This window comes from Rhipicephalus sanguineus, chromosome 9 (assembly GCF_013339695.2).
Source record: "Rhipicephalus sanguineus isolate Rsan-2018 chromosome 9, BIME_Rsan_1.4, whole genome shotgun sequence".
Taxonomy (NCBI): Eukaryota; Metazoa; Arthropoda; class Arachnida; order Ixodida; family Ixodidae; genus Rhipicephalus; species Rhipicephalus sanguineus.
The window spans coordinates 10156204-10164229 of record NC_051184.2 but is presented as its reverse complement, the minus strand read 5'-3'; the positions used below and the strand labels follow the sequence as shown (position 1 = coordinate 10164229).

Here is an 8026-nt window from a genome sequence, read left to right as displayed (position 1 = left end):
TCATGTCATGACGTCACCATATGACGTCATCATGTTGCCACAGATTGCCAAATTTTGTGACATCGTCATGACGTCGCATGATGACGTCATCTCACGACACCACGGCTTGGTCAAAGGTGGGCCGATTCCGGAGGCACTGCAAAACCCCGGTAGGTGCAGAAAGCTTTCTGAGGGGATCTGTACAATCGACTGGGAAGAAAAAAATACGATGGCCTTCGCCTTCGAGTCGTCTTAGGCAAATGCATAACGGACCCTGTGAAACTTGCTTTCCTCTCCAGAAATGAAGCAAAATGACATCTGATTTGATTTCATACGAGGCATTTTCGTTCAGGCATTCAGCTTTGGGAAGGCCGCATAAAATATATTGCGCATGCAGGTGTGTATCGTCCCTATTATACTTTGTCCTCTACGAACGTTTCGTGTCTGCTGAGCCTTTTGTTCCGTATTGTTACGCTCTCACCACTGGCCTTTCCCGGTGCAACAGAGATCTGTCCGATGGGCACGTACGGACGCGGAGTGTGCCTGCCGTGCCCACCAAACTCGTTCAACCTCAAGGCCGGCTCCACGTACTGCGATCCGTGTCCACCCGGCGCTTACGTGGGAACGCAATGTCATCGTGAGTGGCCGTAATCCTTTTAACGACCCCATGAGACTCGAAAGACAGCTAAGGGGTGTAATTGCATTTGAACACGATTCATGATGCTTATTGGCGTAAAGCAAAAGCTGAAATATAACATTTTTTTTGTTGAAATACCATGGTTCGGTGATAAAAGCTTCTCCAAGTGACAAGAACGCAACTGTCTTGTCATGTTTTTTTTTCATGGCAAGAAACACTGCCCTTTGAGTAAATACGCGAAATAAAAATGTAGCAACATATGATGGGTTGAAATGTTGATGTTGAATTTGTGATGTTAATATCTTCGATATAATAACTACTGTGCTGCTGTGTGCTGGTAGTTCCGGACTGACGTGACAGAGTGGATGCGTTTCCTGCGCTCCGGGCGCGGTATGTTTCAGTATTTGCCTTAAAATTCGACGATAAATGTATCTAATTACGTGCAACTTTCGCGAGTTCTAAAATATGGGTATGCTTTAAAATGGCACGCACTACAACTTTTTAATATAAATAACTGCCTTCAAGTCAATAATTAAAAAGTTATTTACGAGTTTTTGTTAGACACGTCAATGTCATTTAAGCTGCGGGAAAGTATTTCCGTCTCGACATAGAGTTCATGTGCGAAAACGAAAGGAGCCTGGCTGTCATGGAATTGTATTAAAAATGAGTATTTAAAAAGAAAAAAAAAACACCCTGTAGATTGTTCGTTACAATGCTGCTGTTGACACATGATGTTTGAACGTTGATAAACGCTGCGTGTTTTGCGCACATAATCGGCATTCGTGTCTACTGCAGCGTTTCTTTAAGTAGCTGTGACTGTAATACATGTGCAAGGCTTGACAGCGGTCGATAGCTAAACAATATTACGCGATGAAGCATGCGAACAAAGTAACCTAGACAGCGAGAGATCGCCGGTATGAAATACATATAGAGATGGTTGAGCAGATGGCATCGTGTACAAGTTTTACGAGCTATGGACGTTTCGCTTTCGTTATTTAATTCCGACAGCTGTGGAGAACCCTCTCCTGCTGAGCCTGCTTGGACTCGTCTTTAAGTGCGGCTTCATAACGACCAGCACCCTGTCCGTGATTTTTGCCCTGATTCTCATTTGGCTGAAAGCGCGTAGGAGGGCCCGATCAAAGGTGAGCCCGCTTTGACGTAAATCTTAGAGGCTACCACTGCTCGAACGTATTTCTGGGGGTCATGTGTTGCGCACAATGACCATGACTCGCCTCCCAAGCAATCTTCGCATAATATGACAACAGAATGGATAGCCGCTCATAAGCGAAGGGAACGCGTGCCTATGGGGCAGCTTGAAACTCAAGTGACAAAAAAAAAAAAAAACATTGAAGCCCAATCTGCGCAATCTACCGTTATTGAGTCGAACGCCTGTAATTTGTCGGTTTGCGATCGTAAAACTTTTGTAGTAAAGCTTTTGCGTGTTTAGCCTAACGCTATAAACATTTTCAATGAGATATATATTGTAACTGGCGCGTCATTTTCTGCGATTGGAAGAAAGCTTCTCAACCGCTTTTCTTGCAACAAATACTATAGCAGGGAATGATCAATTCGGCTTTTTTAGATGCGAAGTATCTTATGGCGGAGTTCAATCCGGTGGTGGTGGTGGTGTGCGGCGTGACCACCCTTACTGCGCATGCGCATACCCTCTCCCCTCCCCCCTTCACTCTCCACTTTCCATCTCCCCTCCCCCTTTCCACTCTTCCTCTGATACGCGGGCTAGACATGCCGAAATTCTCTCCTGTGCAACGCCGCGATGAGCACCAGCGCATGCGCGTCCCCTCCCCCTCTCTCTCATCTCCTACGCTGCCTCCCTCTCGCAAGCCTGCCGACCGCGTTTCCCGTTCGCCCTGTGAGAATTAACGGTCAGGCAAGAGGGAAGACAAGACGCGTGTAGCGTTTCTCTTCGTGTTCCACGACGCGAGGTTGGTATCATACCCAAAGAACGCCAACGGAACGCGATCGTGCAAGTGCTCGCGTCATGGTCCCCTTTAGCGGGAAATGGTGTAATTTTTCTTTTTTTTACACCCAGAGTGATTACCTACTACTCAACGGGCATTACTGCGCTCTCAAAACAATTGCACCTATAGAAGAATTTTGCAGTCCCACAGTAAGGTGTGGCGCTCATAAGCTTTGATTCCCGCGGGTTTGGTTCCCAGCCACGACGGCTGCATCTCGATGGGGCCACATGTAAGCACCCGTGCACTTATATTTAAGTGCACGTCGAAGATCCCCAGGTGGTGGAAATTAATCCAGTGTCACCCCCCTACTACAGCGTCTCTCATAAGGGTGGCTTCTTGGGCAAGTCGGTACATAGTTCTAGGTAAGGGAACGCCAGAAGCACTAGAAGAAAGCAGAAGAAACGAAGACAAGAAAACCGAGATAAGAACAGGAAGGATACTGGTCATCCTTCAGCATCCTTCCTCTTCCGGTTTCTGTTTCCTTAGCAAGACTTTGATTTGGGCGAGTTGGTACATGCTTAGCTGGGGAAAAACAACGCAATAAAGGACGAGGACGCAGGAACACAGTAGACTGGACGAGCGCTGTCCAGTCTACTGTGTTCCTGCGTCCTCGTCCTTTAGTGCGCTGTTTTTCCCCATTTGTTTCCTTGTTCCGGTTTCTTCTGCTTTCTTTTGGTGCTGCTGGCATTCCCTTACCTCTCTCATAATCGTATCGTAGTTTTGGCACGTAATACCCCAGCAGTTATTGTTATTATACCGTCCCGGAACAATAATCGTCGTCTGGCTTGTGTGCGTTTCCTTTCTGTAAAACTCGCCGATCACCATTTTCCTATCGTGGATGTATGTCACGTTGACAGCGTGAACGCTGTTTCTGACCTTGAAAGTACCAGGTGCTAGCGTTAAACTGGTACTGACACCAGTTTTCGAAGGTGAGTTTACTCTGTCATACAAATCACATGTATACAGAGACATCTCTGCGCAAATGTGAAGTTCAGTAAACGCTGATAAGATATTTTATTTTGATATTAAAGTCGCTTTTCGCTTGGCGCAGCTACTGACGTCGACAACATCGTGAAGTCAGGCTACGGTGTCAACTTTGGTGTCTTCACGCACCAGTATGGCTAGATGTGATGACGTCGGGTGCCAAAACATTCAAAATGACCGCTTGTACGTTACCAAGGGAGGCACGGAGCGAAGCGGCCGCGGAAACGTCATGACATCTTACGCGCGCGCGTGACGAGAAGCTCATACCGTATTGTGACGTCAGGGTACAGTAGAATCCGAAACTAGCTTTTAAAAACTTGTTGTAGTTAATTTCTCAGAGTGCACTCACGCTTACCAGTACATTTTCTAGGCTTTTCAGGTATCTTCAGGTCTTGGCCTTACATTTGACGTAAAAAAAAACGCAGCTGGAAAGCTTAGTGTCAGTACCCTTTAAAGGAACCCTGCAACACTTTTCCATGTAACCATCCAATGGCTTCATTAAAGGCGCATCGACCGCCGCAAGTTTTTTATAGAATACGTCAGGTACGAGCGGAATTACAGGTATTTGTCGCACGCTTAAAGTGCTTTCTCTCTTCTCTCGTCCCGACGAGCGCGCCGGAAGCTAAGCAGGGACGAATGGCACGGGGGAATGAAGTCACGTCATGCGCACGTCGTGACCTTGGGCCCCTTTTTTTCTTCGATCGCGCGGCTTACTTTCAGTCTTATCGCGAGCGCGGCTGCGCGCACGTGGCGACCTTCTGCGACGGCCTTGGTAACCATGCAGCGCACGATGCTCAAATCAGCCAGTGGCTGTCAATTTGGGTATATGGCGCAGTCATTTGAGTATATGGCACCATTGGTAGAAAGAAGAGGAAACGATCTGTAGCTTACTTCGAGAATTAATTGTAAATTTCAGACCACGTGCGGCGCTATAATGTTTGACTCGCGTCTACCGAGACGGAGCCTCGACTACAGATCGGCAGCGTTTTCTGACCACGCTGAAAAAGTGTGGCAGGGTCACTTTAAGGCAAAGTAAGGCGCGAAAGATAGACGATGGTTATTGTTGTGGCACAAAAGGACGCCCCAAAGGGTGCGGCCATTTTTAACGTGTATTTCGCAGTCTTGATGTAGTGACTGACATCGCCTCCGTCTCCGACAGATCCTGCCGACCTTCTTGCGGACGTCATCGCTTTCCGACGAGTTTCGCTATTCGCGGGTTCCAAGCTGTGCTTCCCTCGAGGCGCCTCCAGGAAGCTCGTCTTCCGATATTGACCTCGACGTCGCTCGCGTTGACGCCGTTGAAGCTCGGCGGGCATCACGCACCACGACGACAACGAGGACGAAGATCTCGTCGACTTCAACCAGAACGGCGCGCGTTCGTGTCGACGGTCCCAGCGAAGGCGACGATGACGAGGAGGGCGCCTCCTGCGACGGCAGCGCTGTGGTGGGAAACGGCGCGGGTGGAGACGCCTCGCCAGACAAGCGCCTGCTGATTTTGAAGCGTGTCGAGGAGCGCGGAGCCACGCAACCCGTCGATGACGTCGACATCGTAAGGCTGCCTGAAATTTTAAAACAAAGTTTTTCATTTGTTAAAATCTCCGGGTTTGTCTGACCATGGCCTACTGCTTTCTAACACCGAACAAGAGAGACTTAAAAAGAACTCCAGGAGATCGAACGCTAGTGTATCTGACTTTAGTTATGAACGAAAGAAGGAAAATTTTTTCGAGGGCTTTTTTTTTATGCACAACCAAATGAAACCAACAAACAATTAGTCTAATTGCCTAACGTTGCTTATGCCATTTCCATTCGGCCAAGTGACTTCCGGATACATACATCCGTCCTTAAGCCCACTTCTGGTCTCTATGTTCGCTTCGTCTTTCCACTAGCAGTCTCCTTCCGTTTTCCGCTTAATTTCCCCGTTACTGCCTAGCTAAGCAAGACCTCCGAGACAACTTCGCTCAGAAATGGTCGTCGACATCGTGAACCTCATACCCCTATGCAGAAAGTGGGAGCAAGGGGCCCAGGAAAAGAAGCCGCGTCGTGCGCAACTTAGCGTTGGGCGAAACAAGGCGATGCTAAAGAACTTCGCTGTATGCAGGTTCAAACAGGGAGCATTCGACCTGCTGCATTATTGAAATATGCATTTCTCGAATATGAGAGAGTGTATTTTAACGTACACCTGCCATTTGTGAACGATCCCCCTGCTACCCTGGTTTCATAATTTTTCTTGCACTTTTGCAGCAACAGAAGAAGAAACGTGAGGCGATACTGGAACGCTTAAGAAAGTCTGGACAAGCCAAGTGGGCTCTCGGCGGCGACACTTGTGAGCCACTGTATAGTATAGTCTCGTGCAGTATAGTATAGTATACCGTGACAGCTCATTAATTCGACGCCCATTAATTTGGAAGATCGTGAGGAAAGGCGCACGGGTTTTTGTTTGAAACGTCGGCTATTTTTGCGTCGTGCAGCGGCTGCATACTTCGCGAACGCATCGCACTTGTATGTTTGCGATGCTCAAACCTTGGGAGTGTATTTATGCGCCAAAACCAAAACAAGATTTTGCGTCAGGCACGCCGTAAACATGACTTCGGAATAGTTTTGACCACGGGGGATTATTTAAATGCGCACCTTAATCTAACTATACGTAAATGTTTCGATTTGGTGCCCATTGAAATATTGGGACAGATTTAGGTGCACGTTAAAGAACCCCAGGCGGTCCAAATTTCCGGAGCTCTCCTCTACGGAGTCTCTCATAATCATATTCTGGTTTCGGGACGTAAAACCCCAACAGTTATTATTTATTCATCTTCTCATTATTAGAAATATTGGGAATCGGCACTTCAATGGTCTAAGCTCGTGGCCGTAAATAAAACCCGCACCTCATACTTCGCAGAGTAACGCTACAGCCGTTCAGCCACCACTGCAGCTAGAGCGGCCTTTTAAAGGGGCCCTGCAACACTTTTTCAGCATGATCAGGAAACGCTGCCGATCGGTAGTCGAGGCTCCTGAGGATACGCGAGCCAATCGTTATAGCGCAGCGCGCGGCCTGGAATTTACAATTTTCAAAGTCAACTTGAAATCGCTTCCTCTTCTTTCTACAAATGATGCCATATACTAAACAAATGGCCGCGCCATATGCCCAAATTCATGGCCACTGGCTGATTTGAGCATCGTTGCCTCCATAGTTGCCGTGGCCGCCGCGAGAGGCCGCCACGTGACCGCTCGCTCGTTCACGATCACACTGAAAGCAAGCTGCGCGTTAGAAGAAAAAAAAGAACAAAAAGTGCTCAAGTTCATGACGCGTGTGTGACGTAACTTCTTTCCCCCTTGCCATCCCTCCCTGCTTAGCTTCCAGCGCTCTCGTCGGGACGAGAGAAGAAAGAAAGCAATTACAGCGTGTGACAAATCTCCGCTCGCACCTGGCGGATTATAAAACGTTTTGCGGCGGTCGATGCATGTGGCAATAAACTCGGTTAATGAAGCCATTCGATGGTTACTTAGAAAAGTGCTGCAGGGCCCCTTTAAGGCAGTGTTGATGGAAAGCTTAACCAACGTCCAGCTCCTAGTTGCCCAATTACGTGTGCTACATGTGAAACACGTCTTACAGGCAGCCCCTGCTCGGGTATGTGTTACGCAGGCGGTGGTAAAACGCGTCGTAATTCTAGTGTGACTGGTATGGTAGTTGAAGTCGCATAGTTTCGTCCTTCGATGCCTTACGTTCATTTTTTTTTCTTTTTTTATGCAGCTTGAAATCTCCGCAAAGGCCGAGAACTTTCGCTCAAGACCAACGCCGAAGTGATTCTTCTTTATAATGATACAAAAGAAACTACGCCATGTGTGATATGTTTTGATTACCATGCTGAATATATGTGCACATCTAATACACATGTAAACACAAGATATTATGCATTAAGGCCAAGTCTATGTCGCAATAAAAAAAATCGCCATGCCTGCTTCGAACACACAGCACAGTCACAGCGAAAGCGGGAAGAGCGGCCTTTCTAGAGCTTGTCGTAACCTGTGTTGGGGCAACTAATACAAGTACACTTGCGAGGTACCCACTACGCCATAAATTATAATTTTTGGGAAGTAGGGAAAAACCTACTATGCCATCGTTCGTCATTCTGCGGAGGCGCATGGTACCCGCTACACATCTGTAAGGCATAATAATGATAATAATAATAATAATAATAATAATAATAATAATAATAATAATAATAATAATAATAATAATAATAATAATAATAATAATAATAATAATAATAATAATAATAAAATTCACACCTTGTGGGAATCGGTTTCATGCGAAGCAGCCAGCCAGTAGTTCTATGCTGCATTTTTTTGCTTTTAGCCAAGTGTTACGAGGTGTACCGACGTGTTTTTGTAAATGAGTTATGCGCACATATTGGGCTTACCAGGCACGACGACTACAATGACGTTTAAATGG

At 46.9% G+C, this 8026-nt stretch overlaps 1 long non-coding RNA gene across 1 annotated transcript; it reads left to right on the top strand.

The window, feature by feature from the left end:
• Positions 1–1628: 1628 nt before the first annotated feature.
• LOC119404071 (uncharacterized) lies at positions 1629–7412 on the top strand. The gene is made up of 4 exons (XR_007417375.1): positions 1629–1758; positions 4739–5128; positions 5821–5902; positions 7325–7412. It is a non-coding gene; the product is annotated as an uncharacterized LOC119404071 (long non-coding RNA).
• The last annotated feature ends 614 nt before the right edge of the window (positions 7413–8026 follow it).